The sequence below is a fragment of the Camelus bactrianus genome, chromosome 1, assembly GCF_048773025.1.
Source record: "Camelus bactrianus isolate YW-2024 breed Bactrian camel chromosome 1, ASM4877302v1, whole genome shotgun sequence".
Lineage (NCBI taxonomy): Eukaryota > Metazoa > Chordata > Mammalia > Artiodactyla > Camelidae > Camelus > Camelus bactrianus.
In genome coordinates this window covers 21,479,605-21,503,134 of record NC_133539.1, presented here as the reverse complement: position 1 = coordinate 21,503,134, position 23,530 = coordinate 21,479,605, and positions in this window count along the sequence as shown.

Here is a 23,530-nt window from a genome sequence, read left to right as displayed (position 1 = left end):
GTCAATTTCTGGTGTAGAGCACTATGTTCCAGTCATGCATATACATACACATATTCATTTTCATAGTTTTTCATTAAATATTATTACAAGATATTGAATATAGATCCCTTTGTTATACAGAATAAACTTGTTTTTTTTAAATCTATTTTTATGTGTAGTGGCTAACATTTGTAAATCTCAAACTCTCAAATTTATCCCTTCCCACCCCCTTTCCCTGATAATCATATGATTGTTTACTACGTCTGCAAGTCTGTTTCTGTTTTGTAGATGAGTTCATTAGTGTCCTTTTTTTCTTTTTTTCTTTTGGATTCCACATACAAATGGTATCATATAATATTTTTCTCTTTCTGGCTTAGTTTACCTAGAATGACATTGCTAGTTCCATTCATGTTCCTGCAAATGGCATTATTTTATTCTTTTTTATGGCTGAGTGTATACATTGTATGAATTTATACATTGTATAAATATAGCACAATTTCCTTATCCAATCATCTGTCAATGGATATTTAGGTTGCTTCCATGTCTTGGTATTATAAATAGTGCTGCTTTGAAAATTGGGGTGCATGTATCTTTTTGAATTAGAGTTTCCTCTGGATATATGCCCAGGAGTGGGATAGCTGGATTGTATGGTAAGTCTATTTTCAGTTTTTTGAGCAATTTCCATACTGTTTTCCTAAATGACTGCACCAAACTGCATTCCCACCAGCAGTGTAGGAGAGTTCCCTTTCCTCCACACCCTCTCCAGCATTTACCATTTGTGGACTTTTGAATGATAGCCATTCTGACTGGTGTGAGATATCTCATTATACTTTTGATATGCATTTCTCTGGTAATTAGCAATATTAAGCATTTTTTCTCATGTGCTTACTGGCCATTTGTATGTCTTGATTGGCCAATCAAGATACAAATGGCCAATAGGCGAATTATTTCACTTTTAGTGACAAAATTTCCACCTGATATACTAATGCTTACCTGGTTTGCCTGTGTCTCATTCCCTGTTGTGAGTGCTTTACCTGACCCAGAACCAAACAGCTCAAATGATCAGATATCCACACTAATTACTGACAGATGCCCTCTACTTAGAGGCTACCTGGATTTTACCTACTGTCTACTGACAGATGTCTCCCCAACTACCTCTACTCATCCACCAACGTTCCAGTTGGATCCCTTCATTGAATCTGCTTGGCGTGGACTATGTTGTCTAAAAGTTCAAATGTTGCTAAGAGCTGCCTGCCAAATTGTTTTTCAGCTAATTCTATTAGGTTTATGGATTGCCTTTCTTACCACGTATGAAGGTTGTCACTTTAATCTCAGAAGCTTGCCCCACTTGGTTGCTTAAAAAAATCCAATTCTATCAATAGTATTCATTCGTTCAAAAATACTTGGTCTCCATTTTAGGGAGTTATAGAAGCTAGCCATAAGAAAAACAGACATAGTACTTACTTGCCTGGACCTTAGCGTTTAGTGGGCTGTATATATTATACACACATAAGTAGATAAATACACATTTAAGATTTTAATGTGATTTAAAAAAATCAGGATTTTGTGATAGAGACTAAGGAAAAGAGTCTCATTAGAGAGGACTGTCCTTGAAACCTAGCGAGAGTTATTGAAGAGTTAGCTATACTTATTGCTGTTATTATGTTAATTACTAATGGATTCATCAAGGACATTTTATTAAAGATAAAACTCTAATAATTGACTAAATTGACTAAATAAATGCTTAAAATATCCTATACAGTCTTTTAAAATGCTTTACATGTATTAGCTTATTTATTCTTTTTGACGGATCTTTGAGGTGGGTGATATTATTAGCCACATTTTATAAGTGAAGAAAATGCAATACAGAGATGGAGGGAGCTGCCCAAGGCCATGCTGGTAATGAAAGGCTGAATTCGTATTAAACAGTAGACAGTCTGGCTCCACAACCACAAAGTTATACCACCTGTCAAGTTGCTGAGACCAAAATCTCACCTGAGCTGAGAACTGAAAAAATAAAAGTCAAGCCAGTATACTGCCAGTATAAGGAGACAAGCACATGCGACGATTATCATTTGGATCGGAGCTGTGGTGGGGTGACTATGGATGCGGGCAGAGCAGCTCAAATAGATAAACAAGTTTATACTGTATAGCACAGAATATATTCAAGATCTTGTAGTGGCTCATGGTAAAAAGCATGACAACAAACGTATGTATATTCATGTATGACTGAAAAATTATGCTGTACACCACAACGTTGTAAACTGACAATAGCTCAATAAAAAGAGATAATGACATTTTGAAATTACAAGATAATGTGTATAATTTTATATTGTAAATAAAAATGTATTGAAACAGAAAAAAAAAAAAAAGATGAGGGTTGTAAGACATGTCGGTGTTACAGGGCTCTAAAGAAAAAGGGGAGTCATTAAAACACTCCTAGCAGGACATTGACCTGAGCCAACTCGTGCCTTTCCTGTCTTTTTCATTTTGTTTTGCTTTGTTTTGTTTAGTCACTCTGCAGGTTATACAGAACATTAATTGGAATGGAGCAACAAGAAAGAAAGAGAGGATACCAGTTCAGGGACCATTGCTTGTAGTTCAAGAGAAAGATAGTGACGATCTGCACTAAGAGGGTATCAGCAGAACTACAGAAAGCTGAATGGATCAGAGATACATTTGGAAGAGACAATATATAAACAGGAGACGTGGAAGACTAAAGAATGAAGGCAGAATTTTAGGCACTGAGCTTAAGGACTTAAATAACTCAAATTCTAATATATTTGAGGGGGCAAATGGTTTACTTATGAGTAGGTTTGTTCTCTCTAAGGAAAGGTTAAGTTTGAGGTTACTTCAAGAAAATTGTTACTTTCTAGAAAACAAAAACAACAATAGATAGTTGCAACATAGATCTTCTGTGAGTGTGGCAATGGAATGAGTTATTTCCAAAGAGTCAAAATATTAGAAAAAGTCAGATTGCTGAGAACAATATACATATACATGTCTGGTTACCATGGTATTAGACTGCTATTAACAAAGAGTGCATTCTAAAGAAAACTCACTCACTTATTTGAAATATGCTATTTTAAAGGACCTCGTGCCTGTATTTTCAAGATAATGCTTTCTTTCTTTAAGCAATGTTCAACATTCTCATGAGAAATTTAGATTATATTATCTTCAACATTGGAAATTAAAGGCAGATCTATGCACTTTGATCCACAATCTAGAAGAAGGTAGGACTGGAACTCCTCATAAAATCTAAAAATCTCAAACCAGAAAAGGGTTGGAAATCACTCTTAAGCTAGACTGGCAATTATTTTATGTTCTGCATGTAAATAGCACTGAAAAATCAATTTCCTAAAGGGAAGGTGATAAAGTATGTCAACAGAACTTCAGTGGCATTCAACATTTTCTCAACTTGTCACTCAATCTCAAATAGGCCAACCCTCTGGCTAGAAAATTAGTACCAAATGTATAAGGGTAAAATTGGATATTGTGGTAGGTATCTTTGTTTTATTTAAAATTCCAGTAGTAACGGATTCAGTTTAGCTTTTTAGTGCACTTGGGAAAAAAAAATTGTTCCCTAAGGTTTACCCACATGTACATAAAGCCCTTTCGCTCATTAATATCAACAAGTATATATATATATCAATTGAAAAATTAAATTTTATTCCGGCTTTGTGGTAAGCATTATAAAACAAGGAGTAATTGCTAATTAATGAGCAATTCCCTTTCTTCGAAGCCCGTCAGCAAACAGAAGCCTGATACTGCATTTGACAGTCTCACCAAATCCCCTATTTCCTCTGCCCTTAGAAGAAGAACCTCAGAGCAGGTGCTGCATTGTGATCGTCAAAAAGCCATTTTGTTTAACATGAATAATGTTATTCAGAGGATTAGCCATCTGTTTGCTGAGTGTTTGTCACATCTACACCCACAGCCGCATGAAAGCTATGCATGTGGTTGCCAAACTCATGGCTCTCCCAAAAGGCTTTTGTCTCTTGTAAAAATGAATGAAATTATTTTAAAAACTAAGTTATATTAGAAATACAGACACTTAAATACTGTTTTTTGTTGCTTTATGAATCTCAGATATGCAAATCAATTGAGTTTGGGTTTCTGCATGTGATTTGTGAGCTTAAAAAAGAGATACTACACAAATTGTAGTTCAAAATGTCACAATTACTAAAATCAATTGAGTCTGTTGTGTGAATATTTCTTAGTTGTTAGATTCCACTCTAAAGTATAATTTTTTCCCAGAATGTTTATATTTTTACTTCGTATAGTTTATCAGGATATTAAGTTAAGAATTTCCTTTCCAAAAACCAGCAAGAATTAATCATTGGATATTTTTCCAAAAAATAATGTATAAGGGAATTTTAACAAAGAGTTGAGTAAAATCAGTATTTTTAGTGTTTCTTTCTAGTTTGCTATTCAAATAATACCCTCTAGTTATTAAGAGTTTCTACAATTCTAGAACACTGCGATGGCCCTTCCAAGATTAAGGCTTTCAACTTCTGAGAAATAATAAACACAGAATAATATTTGGAAAAAGAAATATTTGTGAAACCTTAGTAAGGTCATGTCATTAAAATTTATAAATACACATTAAAAAATGGAGCACAACTCTTTAGGTTACTCACTTTAGCCATAACTGTTATATATTCTTGAAAAAAAAAACTCCTCTTCCTAGCATAGGGTTGCCATTGTGTTTAGGAAATGAGTGGTAACAACGCTCAGTCTGTTCTGAAGGAATTCAAACTTATATTAAGCAACGTTTGGCAATATAATTTTGAATATGTTTGAAAGTGTACATAATGTTTTGAGGAATTTGATGGAATTTAATTCCATCAGATGCGTGCATTTTCTTTCTAATATGTGAAATAATATAACACAGTTTCAAAGAAACGCACTTGTATTTTTATTTATTTATATAAATTGTCACTATTTACTGATATAAAGCATCTAATCAAATTCAGTAATGGTTGAACTGATAAGCTTACAACTCTACAGATTTCATGATAGTCAGATTTACTAGAGCATAATTCCAATACATAAAAACAAAACTATTTAAAATCACATTATATTTATGGAACTGGATTGAGTACAAGAATAACTGGAGGAAGTTCAAGTACTTCCTGAGGACATTTGGAACACTGTCATTATGGTCATCACTGATTATGAGTTAGTATCAGTGGGTGTTTGCTACGCTCTAGGGATGGAGAATGTAGAAATGCATCAAGGAAGATGAACAACAACAACAAAAGACATGGTCCTGATTTTGAGGCTCTTAAACCATTGCAGGCAAGGGAGAGAAATCCATTTCATAGATGCATCAGTGTACGCTCCCGTGTAGTCTGATTGTGAGTTTGTACATGGATCCAATCTACTATCCCTTGTCTGGGGAGCCTAAGTGGACTTGGTTGGTGGGAATGAAGGCTTATAAATGAAGATGGAAAATCAGCACCTCCTACATGATGATGGGCACGTCGGGTCCGAGCTCTAGGAAGGAGTGTTGGCAGGTTTCATTCTATGCTGGGCGCTGAGTGAAAGCCTGAAACATGGCAGAAGAGCAGAAGCAGCAGATCTGAACCAGAGTTTGAGGCCATAGGAAACATAATGAAGAATTGTATATATTTATTGACACGGAAGAAGAAAATCAAACACAAATTTCTCTCCTTCTTCTAGATGGTGAGAGCCCAGGAGTTCATCATTTCCAGTTACACAAGCCTAAGATGAAGATCTTGCCGAATATAATGACCTCTTCACAGGAGTTTAATGGGTATAAAGAAAGCCATTGATTTTATTTTTTAGATAGACTATTTTTTAGAGTGGTTTGCCATTGATTTTGAAAATTATAGAATATATGTAAAAATTAATGATTATGGAATGAAAATTAGACAAATCTCAGCTCAAGTGCCACTTTTTGAGTAACAGCTTCCCCCATTTCCCCATATAAAGTCATCCTTTCAATGTATGTGTGTAGATCTTCATTACAGTCTTAGCCACACTAATTCATATTCATTTATTTTTTTTACATTTTTAATTTCTCTTGCTTACTGGATCATCCACTATCTGAAATCAGAAACACATTTAATCTTCTTCATAACCCCAGGGTCTAGCATAAAATCTGGTACATAATAAGCACAATAATATTTATTGAATGGAAGAAGAATAAATAAAACTATTTTAAAATGCATATATTGATTCTGTGACTATTGACTTAATTGATATAAAAGTCACTTAAAAGTTATACATTTCCCTTACTTTGGGTGAAACAACATCATTCCAAATGAAAATAGTGTTGAATCAACTTCAGAATATAGTCCAGAACTAAATAAATAAAAGTGGCAATTTCCTTCTTAAAAATTGTGCCTGAAACTGTCAAAAGAGCTATAGTGACGTCAAGAGAGTGAGAAGTCCATGAACTTCACAAGACAAGTGAGACTTCTAGATAATTTTAAAAACTCAATAAATAAAATGATCCATTAGGGGATTTCTTCATTTGAACTAGTGGCACAAGGTTTAAGTTAGAAAAACTGTATTTCCCTAATTAATTATTTTTACACTCTTTTTTCTCTTACACTTTCGTTTTTATCTTTGCTAAGTAGTAGCAAATATTCTTTTCATTTTTAGCCAGAATAATTTCAACCTGTATAAACTCTGCCTTACTGGATTTCTCATTCTAAAGATGGACAACTGGGTTATATTACAGGGTCAGGAAGAAAGGCTTCCACAATACAAAAATTATAGAAAAAAGAAAATGTAGATGTCAAGTTGGAATTATTGTTTGTAAGGAGAAATTATAGGGATTATCTCTTTTATAGAAGTTTTAATATGCGTTCAAGCTTACACAGTGTTAACTTTGAATCTCAGCACTGTTCTAAGTGCTTTATAGATATTAAGTCACCCAGTTTTCACACCGACCCATAGGGTCAAGTTTACAATTTTTTTTCTTCATTTTATGAATAAGGAAACAGAGGAAAGTTTATACGGCCCATATTTCTATAATGCTTCCATAATGCTTCTCAATGGCAAGAGAAGGTGTCGAGTTTCACTTGTAGGAATCAAAGAAGCCAGTATATTTAGGAGAAAATGTGCAGGTTAGCCAGGCCTTGTAGGGAGAAAAATAAGGAAAAAAGCTGTCAGAGATGTGCAACTGTTTGAAGTCTTGTAAGCAGTGGGAGCTCTGAGTAAGAAAAGGCAGATGCTGGCACACTTAGTGCTCTGTGCATCATCATCTCAGCTCTGAGGTGGACCCTGAGAGGTGGATCTAAGTGTGGACCGTTAAGAAGGAATACAGTTCCACAGTCCCAGCCCTTGGAGTCGGGAACCTGGAAGGAAGGCCCATGTAAGGAAACTCATTTACCTCCTCTGTTCCGATCATCTCTCTGGGAGGTCGCCCTTAGAGGGAGCCTATAGCAGGGAATCCACAATGCAATCAGTGAATACTGCTAGTTTTATTTATTAGAGACAATTCCCAGAGTGGAATTGTGGGATAAGATGGTCATATACATTGAAAGTATGTATTGTGGGTTGTTTCTGTGGTACTCCTCACTCTTAAATAATGAATAATAAGAAGTAGAAAGTCCAGAGTGAGTTTGGCAGGTGATGGAGAACTTGTAGAAGTGTGGGAGATACATGCTCTCACTTTAATTGGGAAATTCTTTCCTTCACTAGGGACAATTATAAAGGGAAGGTTGGCCAGATAATGTTACACTTTTAGCGGTTGGAGTCTAAGATTTTGATAGTAAGAAGAAAGAAATTCTGTAATTATACTATGCTCGACATGCCATACATTCAATCAATATTTAGAAAGTTACTTCTCTTTGTGGGTAAAAGCAGCGTGAAGCACGATCTGGAAGTTTCATGCAAATAGAAGAATTGACTGGTAATGATAATTAGTCATGTGTGACAATTTGCATATAAAGAACAAGCAAGTATTTCTTTGATTATGACGTGCATAATAAAAAATTAGCAAATCAGTACTCCATTTTTAGAAAATCAAATATTATTGATAGGTATCTTAAAATATAAGATTTATACATAAACAATTTTTAAAGTATGAGTGACCACTCTGCCCTTTTTATTTGTTTTAAAGTTTTAAATATAATGCAATTAACTAGTTCATGTTCCTCTACCTTAACTGAATGAAAATAACTAGTACTTAGTTCTCCATTTTAAAAGAATCCACTTGAAGAAGTAAAGCAGTGTTGCTGTGTGAAATATATAGACTATTACAATTTGTTGTTTATGAAATGAATCATAGTCTTCAAACAGGATGACTCTCCCTGAGGAAGTCGAGGGCTGAGAGTGCCAATGCCAAGTGTGCAGGTGTTTTATAACAGAAAACTCTGCCAGGCTGGAGATTTGAAAGAAGTATCCTGCCCCTCCCCCGACCCTAGTGCAAAATTTAAAAGAGGCAGAAAGAGGGGGCTTGCATCCGTGATGCTGCAGATGGGAGAAGACTTATCATGACAGACGGGGAATGAGGTTCAGAGGTTGCTGGCACTAAATCAAAGGGCAACTGTGGGCTGAGTTTTTTATGGTCTCACAGTCAATATTTAAAAGTTTTGCTTACTTCTGTTTTTGTTTCACAATTGCATTTATATTTGGGAGTGCTTGGAATATTTGAAGTCATTCCTTTAATTGCATCATTCAGTATAGTGTTCAAATTGATAATTAAAATGAATTGTGAAATGACAAACTTTGAATGAACAAAATATGTAAAGCTAGACAGAAAATGAAATCATGTGAATCCCTAGTTGAAAATATATAATTTCAAGTAACCAAGAGAGATTAGTATTGCATCATGCAACTATCAGAGTTTGTTTGCTGCTGAGAGTTATTTGGTATAGTTTCTTAAAGGTTCAGAGCTATCAATAATTAGGGTTTAGTCTATATCTGCTGAAAAATTACTTTAAAATATAAAATTTGTTTTCATTAGGTATTATCCCCTTTTGTTTTCAGCAGTGCTAGTCAAGCCAAGAATCCTGCATCAGAATACTTTCATAAAAGAAAGAGAAGAGAGAAGGTTTAAAGGAATTAAAAAACCAAGATGAAGCTTTATAAAAAATGTAGATGTTCATTATCTCCCTTTTATAATCCCACTAAAGCAACATTTAAGATAGAGTATATAGACAATAATAAAGATGTTGAAACAGTAATTTAAATTTTTAGACTTTCTGGTAGATGCATAATGGATGGTGAAGTGAGAACCAATTCAGTGGATCTGGGAAACTGATAGTACCTGAGGCGGGCTTCTGATGAAACGACAACAATAACAAAAACAAAGTGCGACAGGAGCTTAGGAGCCAGAAAGAGCGTGGTGAAGAATTTATTAGGTGACAGAGATGCATAATACACTGTGAATCACTGGACCAAAAAAAAAAAAAAAGTGACAACTTAAAAGGGAATAATGTTCTGGGCAAACTTCACATTAAGAAATTGCAAAAAGAAATATTACTCTAGTGTTTTGTTTTGATTGGATACCTCTGACAAGAGAGTGCATTAGAGATGAGCTCACTAAAAAAATGTCCAGCTTACAACCACAAGTAACAGGGAAATATTAAGAACTCTCAAGAGTCTGACATGTATAAGATACTTACAAACTAATTAGCCTGCCATGATTTCATGGGTGGCTCTTGCTAGAAGACATGAAACTTCTGCATCAGAGACAAAATTATAAAATGAGTAGTAGCCAGAGTGTCAACATTTTTATGCCAATTTCTTGAGTGTTGAATCTCACAGGGTGCTGGGAAGAGGTTCAGATGGCCCCAGCACATGTAACTGGTTACATTACAGAAGAGGAACCCTGAGCTTAGGAAGCACAAATATTTTATGATAGTAAATATACCAGGCCTTTTCTCTAAAAGAGACTTCATCTTCATTTTCCCAGACAATAAGTTTGTCTACGCTTTGTTCTGGAGGGAGGGCACTGCATCTTCGAAGGCTATTAGCTATTTAAACATCCTTGACAAAACAAGGAGAAATAAAACACAATGCTTCTCACTCAAGAGATGGGTAAAAAGGGATCAACCCTTGGAAAATTGTCTTCCAATAAAAGTAGATACAGAAATTCAGAAACTTCAGGGCATTAACTATGAACTATCAACTGTAAGCTATTACTATCAACTATCAACTGTGAACTATTACTATCAACTGTAAACATTAAAATATGAAATTGAGAAAATATTTGAGTGACAAGGCCAAATATAACTCAACCTTGTGTCAAAGACCAAGTGGATAGTCTGGTTGGTAGGCCCTTTATGTGGTGACCAATAAAGTCTTTCAGTTGAATGAAATAACTCAGTGAAAAGAAATTAAACACACGCCTCTTGGATAGCAGATGAACAGCCTCAAAATGACCTCAAAAATGTGTAAATTGTGGATGTGTCTCCTGGCACATGGGACTGATCAGAATTGAATGAACAAGAAGCTAAGTTTTCAGGGTTGTACCTGCAGGAACCCACCAGCCTGGACTAGAGGACTGACTTTTCTACCCCTGGAATGATACCTGGATTGCTGACCTTCTACAGGCCAGAGAAATGCTCTGAAAGTTTCTCAGCCGTCAAGGAGGACATATCTTCCAAAGTCCTTTTCAAATGCAGCCAAGTGAAGTCATGGACAGAGAATGTTCTCCCTCAGGGGAAAGCTATGCCCACCAGAATACTATAAATTAGGGAACTTCTCCCAACAAGAAGGACTAGAGTCTCTCAATGGAAATTACCGTCCTTCTCTTTGTGGTTTCAGGACTGCCAAGGTGTAGTGAATGTGCTGTTCTTCCTATTCTTACTTGTGTTTATCTTTATCATTCTCACCACGTTTATTCTCCCGTCTTCTACCATATATATGTGGTATAAGGGGAGCAAATAATTTATGGGGCTTTTATGTTGATTTTTCTTTGCAAGGTCTCTGGAGCAAGAGCAACCACAAAGACCTGGATTTGAGTCTGACGCCATTACTAAGTTACACTTTGTGTGGATTTCCCTGGAGAGGCCGTGGGTGTACTTGTACACAGAACAAAGAGTGCACTAAATATTCTTCACAAGAACTGTTGACTGTGGAAGATGCTACTATCACTTGCAAATACCTGCTCCTCCTTCCTGGAGAAGGATTATATGTCTCTAGCCCGACTGACATCGGTCTTGGGCTTTGTGACATGTTTTGGCCAGTGAATAGTAAGCAGGAATAAAGTACGTCACCTCTGCACAAAAGCTTTATGAGCAAGTGCATTGTTTGACATTATTTCTTTTCTCCTGCATTGATCAATGCCAAGTTCTGATCAGAGGCTGCTTTATCAGACTGGGTCTGGGAAGAAGTAGGATGTGGGACAGAACCACTACGGAGCCATTATTGATGTGAAACTTTCATAAAAAATAAACCCTTGTTGAATTAAGCCTCTGAGCTGTGGGAGAGACTACAATAAAATAGGCTGGCCTAGCCTTCTGTAGTATCTTTGTACTATGCCAACTTAACCATGCTTAGAACTGTATTTACGGGTATGATTCAGGGTTAGAACAGGACACCAGAGAGAGACACATGAGATTCAGAAGACAGAAGCCAGGCAGCACCAGCGGGCACTGATGGTCAGAGTAGGGCAACGTGCACACGTTCTTGTTGATGCGATGGTTTACCACATTGGAGGCTGGTGGCAGCTGAGCCAGGAACTCCTCCAGCTCCCACCAGATCTTCTGTCTTCTCAAAGTCCTAGGCCACATGTGTGCAGCTTCATGGCAAAGGGTACCATCATTTCCTGCAGGTTACCTGCATCAAGAGCTTTCAGGTGGTGACAGATGAGTTAGACGTCCAGTTTGTCCTTGTGAATTCCAATTTGGGTTCCTGGCAACCAGTTTTTCCTCTCTGTCACATAATACTTCTCGTGTTCTCAACCTTAGGGTCATGACTGGAATTTCATAGACTTTTTTCTGTATCAATTCTCACAACTGTTAAGGTCTAATCCCTGTAATGAGTCTGTTGTTCTAGACCACTCAGATTGCTTCTGTCTCTCTGAACCCTAACTGAGAAATCTGTTAGACTCTCTCTAGTTATACCTATCATGTGATACTGTAAGACTTTAACATTCGTTATTTCTAATCCTTACAATAATTCTTCAGGAGAGGTGTTAACTATTGTAATTTAGAGGTGATAAACTCTGGGCAAGAAACGTTTTCCAACGGTACAATAACTAGTGAGCCACAGGGTTTGCACCTGGACCTGTGTTTTGACCATGTTCTTTATTCTCTACTATATTTCTCATCACAAAAACTTTATTAATTAATATTGGCAAGACTTGGCTGATCTCCAGCATTTGAATCTAGAAGTCATTTTGCACATTTTTACTGCCAATTTACAACCATTTTTTTTCAAAGTACGGAATATAGAAGTGAATTGTGTAGCAAAACCATGCACCCATTTTAGAGGCTAGATAATGAGAGAGGAAAACATGATCACAAGAGTATTATTTTGCGTGCTGCAGTGCATTTACACCAGGAAGGAAGGCTCTAATATCAGGAGGAGAGAGGAAAGTGACAGTGAACATTAATGTTGAACTCCTGCATTCTCTCTCAATGGAGCATGAAATAAGGCATGTCATCATGTCAGCATACGCCGGGGAGGATCTGCTTAGACCCTCATCCTTTCAGCACAGGGAATCTGCTTCATGGTGAGCCAGATTCTCCTGCATTGTGACTCGCCCACTTCCTCATTTCTTTCCCTATTCAATCCTCTGCCTTTACAGATCCGCTGCGATACTAAATTGCTACCTTGTCAGGAATATGCCCAAGTCTTTTAAGTTTCTCATATGGCTGAGAAAAGTTTTGTGAAAGGCAGATTATTACTGTGCCATGAAAATATCATTTCATAAGAGGGAAAAAGACATTAAGTAAAAATGTATCTTCATCGACATTATCCTTACCTACCCATGCCACAGAAATAATCGTGTTATTATGTTCATATTAATCCTAAATTCAAATTCAGTTTATTGTTACACCAGTTACTAAATCCCCTAATGATCATTTTAAAAAAAACCTGACACATCTTTTATCTAGAGTAAAATAAGTATGTTACCATGTAAGGTTAAGATACTTAAAGCTTCTAGCTAAACTTTCTCACTTACACAACTTATTTGTAAAATAAGGGCATGAATTTGGATAATCTTGAAGCTATATTTCAGCACCTACACTGTATGACTATTTTTCTAGGTTTTGTCTCACTTCTTACATGATTATTTAATTCCTACAACATCTAGTTCTATGTTTAATTACAAAGTACCATCATTTTATTTTTTTTACCCCTTTTTAAGATTTCACAAATATTATATTGAACAAGTTAGTATAAAGTCTAAAAAAACTCACTGTAACAAAAAAGTTCTATTAAAAAAACAGTATCAGAACAATATCAGAACATTGTATGAAGTTAAAAAAAATAAAGGATCTCATCTTATTCTTTATGCATTAAGCTAAATTGTTATTTCTATTCTATAAGCTTTTAAAGAACATTTTTAATCCATAGATTAAAATTAAGGCTATCTGCAAGTTACAGTCATGTTGGAAGTAGTTCAAATATAGATAGATCGAGGAAAGAGGGGAGAAGCGTCTAAACAGGGTCTCAGAGTCTGGAAAGTATGCAGTATGATCAGGAGACAAAGAAGAGATGTTTTCTCACATACAGTAAATTTCAGTAACTTAAATTGTGCTTTGTTAAATATTGAAACCACATGATGTAATTAGGTGTCCTGATGGGGAGGAAAGTGTTCTGTGCTCATGTAAACTTAGAAAACTTCTCATTGCATGCTTATCTCCTAGGTTTACAGTGCACTTAATAAGAGTTCTAAGAGGTTCTGCTCTAAAGAAATTTCCATGATTTCCTTAACTAGTATGATTTGCATTTGGCACCAGATTATATTGTTGACTCAGTGAAATTTCATTTCTTAATTAAAAGTGCTTGCTGTCAAGAGATTCATCTCTAGGTGAAAATCTTACCCATATAAGAAGACAAATATGTAAAAATAATGAATTAGTTGAATTGTATTTTTGTAACATTCTATGTTAAGAAATGTATTTTGATTTCTCTGAAAGTTTAATTTTTTGAACTGCACTTTGTTTTCTTATCTCATATCGTAAATAATTAAGTCAAATGCCCTGATCGGTTCTCCTGTTTAAGCAAAGCTATTTGGCAGATTTTTCTCAAAAAATATAAAATTACATTTAAGGCATATAATTTCATAAGTGGTGGAAATACAAAGCCTTCACTACAATTGAGAACCAATGACATTTAAAATTTTTTTTCTCTAAGCTTTAAAAAAAATCTGCAAATATTTAATTTTAGGCCTGATTGCCAAATATAAGAAGGCAACAAATGAGACAGATATTGATTTAGGGTATATTTTAGAGATAGTATTTAGTATTTTAATGGATTAACCAAGTATGTAAATTAATTCTTTTCTTCTCGATTTCTGAAAAGTACATTGCTAGATATTGATTACTCATATTCATGCCTTTCAATCACATCACAAAATGAAGTATACAAGTACCAGAAAAGCTTGTTTTCCTTGATTCTGCTTTTTAAATTTTATTTTATTGAGAATTCAGTGAGTACTCCTAAATAGATATAACATGAAAGCTTAATAAACCTTTCTTTGTTGAGATTATATTTAAATCAGTCTCAAGCATCCTGAAATAGAATTATTTAAGCAAATATAAACCCATGATTACTTAGAACAAAGATTATTAAAACATGATATGACTTTCCTAAAGGAAATAGAATGTTTTATCATAACTTTTTCTGCATTTGGCTACCTAATGCTTAAGAAATATCGATTTCTAGGAAATTATCTGAATATTTGTGTATATTCTTGATCATTTCCTGAGTTGGGTTTCAAATGCACTATTCTAGATTTGCTTTAAGTGATCTTTATTTTTATATAAAATAATTCTCATTCGCATTATTTTTGGTATTCAGAATTAACTGAAATCTTTGGCATTTTTAAAGAAGTTTGACAGTTTTAATAAAAGAGAGACACAAAATGTGCATCTCAAAGTAGCCAAATCTCAGATAGCATCTTACTAAATTTTGCTTCATCACAGAATTATAATTCAATAGCTACTGTGCATTTTCTAACTAAATTGTGATTATACAGTGTTGAATTGTAAGGGCCGATGCTGCTTTACCAGCAGGTCTTGAATGAGAAAAATTAGCTCAGCTTCTGCAGTCTTTGTTTTCCAATCAGCGCATGTCCACATCACAGCTGGGAATCAAAGGGGGCTCCTCATTTCAGGTAGCCCTTTGCCCTTTATACTTTCTGGAGAAAAACATATTGACCAGAAACCAAGGTGCTCACAGGTATTTGACCTTTAAAAGAGAATGAATCCTTTTAAGAACCAAATAAAAAAGTCATGGGATCTGTTTTCTTTCTTTCAAGTAAGCAGCAGAGGGTTCAGAGAAATGTGTGTCTATGTGTCAAGCAGCATTTGGGACCCATTCTGGACTTCAGAAGTAAGTCTCAATATTTTGATATGCTGAAGGATTTTGGACAATTAGTTCCTTTTGTTTTCAAGATAAAAACCTATGGGAGTTGGGTTAGTTGCACATTTGTAATATGATCTTTTCCCTCTATCCATTTAAGAATAGGAAGACGTGTGATTTTTAACTGCAAAGTTAGGAAAATGAGATTACACATTATACCCCCAAATACATAAAAATTCAGTGAATGAAAGTACTTTGGTCCATGCCTCTATTTATTTTCTAATTTTTAGCACATGATGACCCATTAACAAAAGAGGGACAAATTGTTATGTATAAAATAAGCTACAAGGACATATTGTACAACACAGGGAACACAGTCAATATTTCATAGTAACTATAAGTGGAGTATATCCTTCACAAATTATGGGTCACTATATGGTGCACCTGTAACATATAATATTGTACATGACTATACTTCAATAAGAAAGGAAAACAACTAAACTGATGAGTCTTCTCAAATTAAAAAAATGACTTAAATATACTTATTTTTGGGATTCCAAGTAGTATTCATGATATCTACTTATTCACTGAACTGAAATGGAAAGTTACCTATCATTGAATATGGCACATAGAAATATCCTTAACTGATTATCAATGTCTATCATTCCAGTGCAGTTTGGAGAATATATAACCAGGGCAGTCTCCTGTTTAGCGTACAGGAACATTAAGGGATATCCATTAATGAGTGGCTGAATAAATCACAGTAATGTAAGTCAAAACTACATAGTACTTCTCCATGCATCTATGTCTGTATACACAGGAAAAAATTGCAGGAAAAAAGTGCAGGAAAAAATTGTAATAAAATAAAGTATCAAATTTAATTACAAAAATTTAAATAGTCATAGCCATTAAATTTGTCAGAACTTTATAAGGTTTTACTTTCATTTTTTATTACAGAATTGAGTTCAGTGACAGTGCTCAATGTTGTAACTTAATGAAGAAATGCATTTTATGAATTTTGAAGATGCGTAATATCAAAATAGAAATTCTTAAAAAAAAGTGAAAATTACTAATCTACTCAGTGGGGCTGCTCCATATGATGATTAAGTATATTTGTTTTATAGACTTAAATTTATTCTGAAGTATTTAAATGTATTCAGTATCAGCACATAAAGCTGTTTTATTCTTTCTAATAGCTACATATTATCATGTAAAGAGACTATTGTAAATCTTCCACTTACTTATAATAAAAGCATAGACATTTCTGTCCCCCTTTTCTGTTGTAGTGCTTATTATTATCTCCAAATACCAGTAAATTTCAAGGCACTAACAGTTTTCCCTTAATCATTTTTGGCTAATTCTGAGAATTTATTCTTGGCAGTTCCCTTATAATAGAAAGAACAGTATCAATAAAATTGGACACTGTTCCACCCCTACCATCAGCCCTCAAATTCCTTGCACAAAGTTGACTACCAAAGATATGGGATTAAGAAAAATATGAATATCTCATGGCACGCTTTACCACAAATTTTTCTTAAGTTTTTCCAAAATAAACTCATGATGCTATTCCCTCGAGGAATTCGTGACTTTCAGCAACCCAGGCCCTTTCCTGCAGTGTTTTCCAGCCAAGCATGTTTAAATTATGATAACTCTTCCTCTACGAGGGAACTTGTGTAGCTTCTGAGACATTTTCCAGGGGACCATGGCTCAGAAATCCTGTGTTCTAGTTACTAAATGTATTCTTATCCAGGAACATCCTGCTAAGGGCTTTGCAGAGATATTTAAAGTTTCTACTGAAGTGATACTGTGTTCTTATGCTAACAGCAAGTTTTATCTGTACCAGTATTGTGAGAATTACAAGATACGTGGACTAAATTTAAATAAAAGGAGAATTACTATGAGATCTCAAAAGAAACATATATTGGCTGATGTTGTAGTCTAAGAAGCAATTTCCATTGTTTTCACTTGTTTTCTGACTGAGTCCACATAGTTATTAAAAAACTAGTTACTGAGGGCAAAGGGGTGGGAAGGGATAAGTTGGGAGTTTGAGATTTGCAGATACTAACTACTATATATAAAATAAACAACAAGTTTATACTGTACAGCACAGAGCACTATATTCAATATCTTGTAGTAACCTATAATGAGAAAGAATATGAAATTGAATATATGTATGTTGACTAAAACATGTCGTATATCAGAAATTGACGCAACCTTGTTAACTGATGATATGTCAATAAAAAAATAAAGAAAAAAGGAAAAAAAGAAATAAATTGAGTGAACTATTTTGGGTGAAATATGTGGATTTATAAACTGGATAAATAGGTTATTCAAGACTGAAGAAGTCTTCCTTCAGATCACTGAATATATTGTCTTCTGGAAACTGAGATATTAGGAAGCAGAAGTCCATTGTGAATTTCACTCCTGTCTGATTGACAGGTTTTTTTTTTTCCACTTTCTGGAAGTAAACAAGATTTTTGTTTTTACTCATATTCTGAAATTTCACTGTTATATTCCTTTATCTCTTCTGAAATTTTTATGTATATTTCTTATTATCATTATGAACTATGATGTAATATGATTATTTTATATATAATCACTTTGATAAAAAGGAGATTGACCAAAGTAGCAAAGATAATTAAAACTTAGTTGATTTATGAATTCAAAGGAACATAAAGTTCTTGTAATAACATCAGTAATTATCTTGAAAAATGTGTAGAAAACCATACTTGTTTGTAGACTTTTGGCTAATTTATAGCCAATATATTTCTAATATATAGCAAGGCTTTGGAAATAAGTTTTGTAATAGCGTAACTTCTATGACTCATTATTTGAGCAACAGTTTAAGACAAAAACATTTTTATATTTAGAACCAAATGTTTTAGACTTTTAAATAATACCTTAGCCCTAAACTGCTATGTTATTCATTAATACATAAATCCATAAATATCCATTGAGGGCCTATTGTAGAAGGTACTGAATTAAATTGAAGAATCTGTGCAAAGTTTCCTTATAAAGCCTGTGATATGGTGGCCTTTAAACACAAGCTGTCCTCATCTCCTTCTTCAAAATATCTTAAAAATCATCAATATTCCCATTCCTGTCATTGTCACTCTCTAAAACGAAGACAAATATTGTATCATTTCTCCTCCTTTACAGCCTTAATTGATAAATTACATAATTTAAGCGATCTATGTAACACCAGTTTATTAGAAAGACTTCATATCACTGTACACTTAAGCCTGTCCTTCTTCTTCTCAGACGGATGTAATTTATCACTGTCACTGTGGGGTAACTTGAGAGACATTGAAATGTCATCTCATCTACAAATATCTATTACATCACCCATTTCATTGGGTTATCTGATTTAGCAAGTATTTCGTTCATTCAAGAATGTTTATTAACATTTATTGTGTACTAGGCACTGTGCCAGAAATTTGGGATACAAGTAAAACAAAACAAAACAACCTCTAATCTCATTCCTTCAGGGAGCATAGGATTCAAATGAGATGACAGACATTAATCAAACAATGGCCCAAATTTAACAATTGAGCTGAGAGTAAATGATATAAAGAGGAGGTCATGAGGATGCAAAATACATGGAGGTAACTGTTGGACACACAACCTGGGTACCACAATTTGCAGATGTAACAGAATATATTAGGGGAAACTTGCAATCAGTGGAGCAGTAGTAATGAGAGTAAGTTGAACTCTTATTCTTCCATAGCCTAGGCCAAAATGGATGCTCTGTATGCACCCTGGCTGAGGCTTTTGTCGAGAGAAACCAGTCTGTGTGCACTCTGAGTCTGAGAACAAACCTCATCCCCAAAACCTGGTGAAATACTGTAGCCTGAGAGGGACTGGGGGCACGAGACACAAGACACAGGTCAAGGAAAGAAATAATATCCCAAGGCCCAAGATACACATCCCAACATCAGATCCTTTGTACCAGGGCACATCCTTGTTGCGAGGTATATTGATGTCAGCTAACACCTTGGTGTCTCCCTGTAAACTGTTAAGGTCAACAGAGTCAGTTCTTGGTGTAGTCCCCCAAAAAGGAGGAGGTAAATGAGTCTCCAGACCATCCTGGATTGTCTCATCACTGACCTGGACAGGAGTTTCTTCTCTTAAGGATTGAGTTGAATCTGGATAAAAACAATTATATAAGCAATAGGTTGGAGGTGACCAAATAGGTGTTGGGTGGATGTACATTTAGGCAAAGAGAAATCCATGTACAAAGAGAAGGGCAAAACACAGCAAGACACCTCAAGGATCTGCATGGAGGCCAGAGGGTTGGACAGCAGAAGCAGCAAGAATAGTGTGGTACACAAAGCTGGAGAGCTGGTCAGCAGGAAACCATGTGGGATTTAGAAATTGTACTAAGAATCGATTGTTCATTATGAAAAGTAAGGGATAGAGTATAAGACATGAGTAGTGTGCAGTATAGAAAAAGTACAACGTCATCAGATTTCATTTTGACATTAGCACTTCGACGGCAGCAGAAAGGACAACCCTAAAGTGACCCACAGTGGATGTCCAGAAACCAGTATCATGTCCTGCAGTCCAGATAAAACAGTGGCTCAGGCTGAAGTGGTGGTAGTGCATGAGCTTGAGAGATGTTTAGAAGGAACATTTTAAAGTATAAGTTATTTATTACACAAATTTTCATGTTATCAATAGGCAATAGTTATTTTTGTAAAAATAATCTAAAGAGCTAACATGGCAATGGAACTGGATTGAAATTTTACTTGGATAAAATCCACTTCTCTTTGGTTTTATTCATGTAACTAGTTTGGAATCCGTGCATGTACTGGTGACTAGAAAGGAATGAGTAGTTTACCATGAACTAATATTCAGGATTCCTGTTGGTAAACAGAATTCATTATGGATTCCCCTCTCCAGATGCAAAGGGAATATTCTGTGGTATGTAATTAAATCTTCACTTTTGTAGGTAAAGGAAAACCTACATTATCACTAGATGGACATGTAATTTATTGCCCAAAGGAGGATATTTTTTAGAATGAAAGAGGAAGCAAGATTAAAGCTAACTTAGGAAAATCAGTTATATACCAGTACTGACCCAAGCAAATAGGGACATATGGCATGTCTGGTAGCAAATGTTACAATCACGCCTAAGGCTAAACAATTGTGCAAAACAACTACCAAAACACTATACTTGAACATAAAAAGGTCTAGGCCCAGCTAATCAGTGTTCCTCTATCTCAAATACACTAGAAATGTTATTATAATAATTTCCTATTCATTCAGAATGGTAAGTGAATAGGCTAATTTTCTACTCACATGGGGTCTAGAATTTAAGTGATAATCAGCTCTGTGGAAATAATTAGAGTACTGTAAAATGACTTAATAATAGACTTTTCAGATTATTGTATAAATAGCACTTTGAAAACAGAAATTATGTTAAATGATTAAAACTCCTAAAAGATTGTAGTTTTAAAGCTCTGATAATGTGATGTATATACATGAGGGAAATGTGGTAAAATAATTAAATTAGATTAAAGTACCATGGAGACTAGGAAAAATATGAGTCAATTTGTTGCCATGCTTCATTAATTTGCTGGTGTCCAAAAATCAACTGAAGATTAGCATAAAACAAAGCTACTTTCCTTAGCAATTCTCCTGTGGTTACTCTGTTTAAATGAGTATTTAAAAAATGATATTATCTGTCCTTATGATTAAGACTTTGAAGGAAATATAGGTTATAAAAGTAAGACATAAGAATCCCCAAAAAAGAACGTGCTTCTTAAACTTGGAACTTTTCAAAGTAAGTAAGTAAATTGTAAAAAAATTTAAAACATCATTTTTATCTACCTCTGAGTTTTATCATCTTGGTAGATTCTCAGTTTCAAATCTGGATTACAAAAGAAAATAGAGTAGCTACTTACCAAAAACCAATATATAGATCATATAACATCACGCCAGATGATTAAAAAAAAAATGTCAGCACTTTCTGAATTAATTAACAGACATATTAGATTTTGAATAATTAAAACCTCCTAACAATAAACTATATGATTAGATCCACTGAGTGATTTTAATAAACAAAATATGCAATAAGCATTTTCTTAGACTTATAAAATGTCACTTAATAGATTACACAAAGAGACTGTGAAGAATAATGTCATTTCACTAATTTCCTATCTTAAGTGTACAATAAACCACATAATATGCACTAATGTACCCTTACATTGCATCCTGGTTTGTCTAGTGTACCCTCAAAACTCATGCTCACCTGGAATTTCAGAAAGTGACCCTCTTTGGAAATAGGGTATTTGCAGAGGTAATTAATTAGGCTCTGATGAGGTCATATGCTATTGCAGTGGGCCTTGAATCCAATGACCGGTGTCCTTACAAGAAGGCCATGTGAAGACACACACACACACACACACACAGAAAAAAAGGCCCATGCAAAGATGGAGAAGAAGGTTGGAGTGATGCACGTACAAGTTAAAGAGTGTTCAGGATTGCCTGCCAGCCACCAAAAGCTAAGAGAGAGGTCTTAAATTAAACAAGAAGACCATTAGGCTGAGCTAGTTCTAAAGCCTTAGTGGCTGAAATAAGCAAACCAAAACCTAAGCCTATAAATGCCTCAAGGTTAAGAAATCAAAACTTAAAGACAACCAGCCACAAACTGCAACTATGCTTTCCCAAATAAGGCACCAGTTAAGCTATAGTCGGTCAATTTCCTTGTGTTGCCTTTGTGAATTCCCGATACAAAACTCTTGCCCCTAGCTCCTGTTGGTGGAGGGCTCCTAATTACTTCCGGTTTGGCACTGTCTGAAATAGACTCTTGCTCAAATAAACTTTTTGAAATTTAATAATCTTCAGTTTATCTTTTAACAGAGGCATAGGACAGTTTGTCTCAAGAGACTTGGAAGGAACCAACCCGGCTGATAAGATTTCAGACTTCCAGGCTCCTGAACAGTGAGAGAATAAACTTCAGTTGTTTCAAGCCACCAAGTCTGTGGTAATTTGCTATGATGCCTCTAGGAAACTAGGGAAATTGTTTCTTCACAGTCAGGAAGCATTTATTTACTCCAGACATTGTATTTGAAGCATAGGATTTTAGTAAATTCCAATTGATTTAGACAACATTTAATGAATCCCAAGCAAAGAAAAAAGAGGCAGACGTGTTCTTGTACTGAAGATAATTATTGTTTCTTTCCACCCTAATAGGTCATTTAGAAGAAAGAAAAAATAAATCATAGTGCTCCATATGTAGTTCCTATAAAAGCCTTATTTTCTTAGGATAAAAGTATAAAACAAGTTACTATTACAAGTTACAAGGGAATGAATATATTTTAGGTCTTCAATATCCTGAGTTTCTCTCCAGAAAAATCTATATTAATACTACAGATGACAATACACATTCTCCATCAACGCTATTACTGTAATTGTCTCACTTTGCCAATATTAACACTAATTTCATATCTCTTTAGAAACAAAACCACATTTTATTTAATTTGACGTGTTAAATACTGAGGCATGTAACAGGCTGATTAGGCTTTTTTGTTTCTTCTATAATTAGTGGCATACCATATGCATATTTTTATATTGTAATTTTGGCGTTTTTCTTATTTATTAGTGTGAGCTCATTTTAAATAAAATATGATTACAATTTATGTTAGTAATGGTGGCAATATTTTATTGAATTTTAATTTAGTTTATGGTTCGTGACATAACCACTCAACGTTTCTTCTTGGAAAACTACTTGCCGCTTTAAATTTAACATGTTTGAAACTAAACTATTGTTTCCCTTCAAAACTGAGTTATCTGAAGTTTTCCCATTTTCAGCTAATAGCAATTTCATCCTTTCGGGTGTTCAGGCCAAAAATCTTACGTAGTACAATAGAAAGTATGTTTGATATTATCCCCAGTTCCTGGCGCAGAGTTCCTAAAATCCTTGGAATTTTCTGAGTGATAGGCATGTCTTTTGTTTTTATAAAGAATGCCTTTCAATATATTCAATATCTTGTAGTAACCTACAATGAAAAAAAGAGAACAAATATATACATATATATGTATGACAGAAACATTATGTTGTACACCAGAAATTGACATAACATTG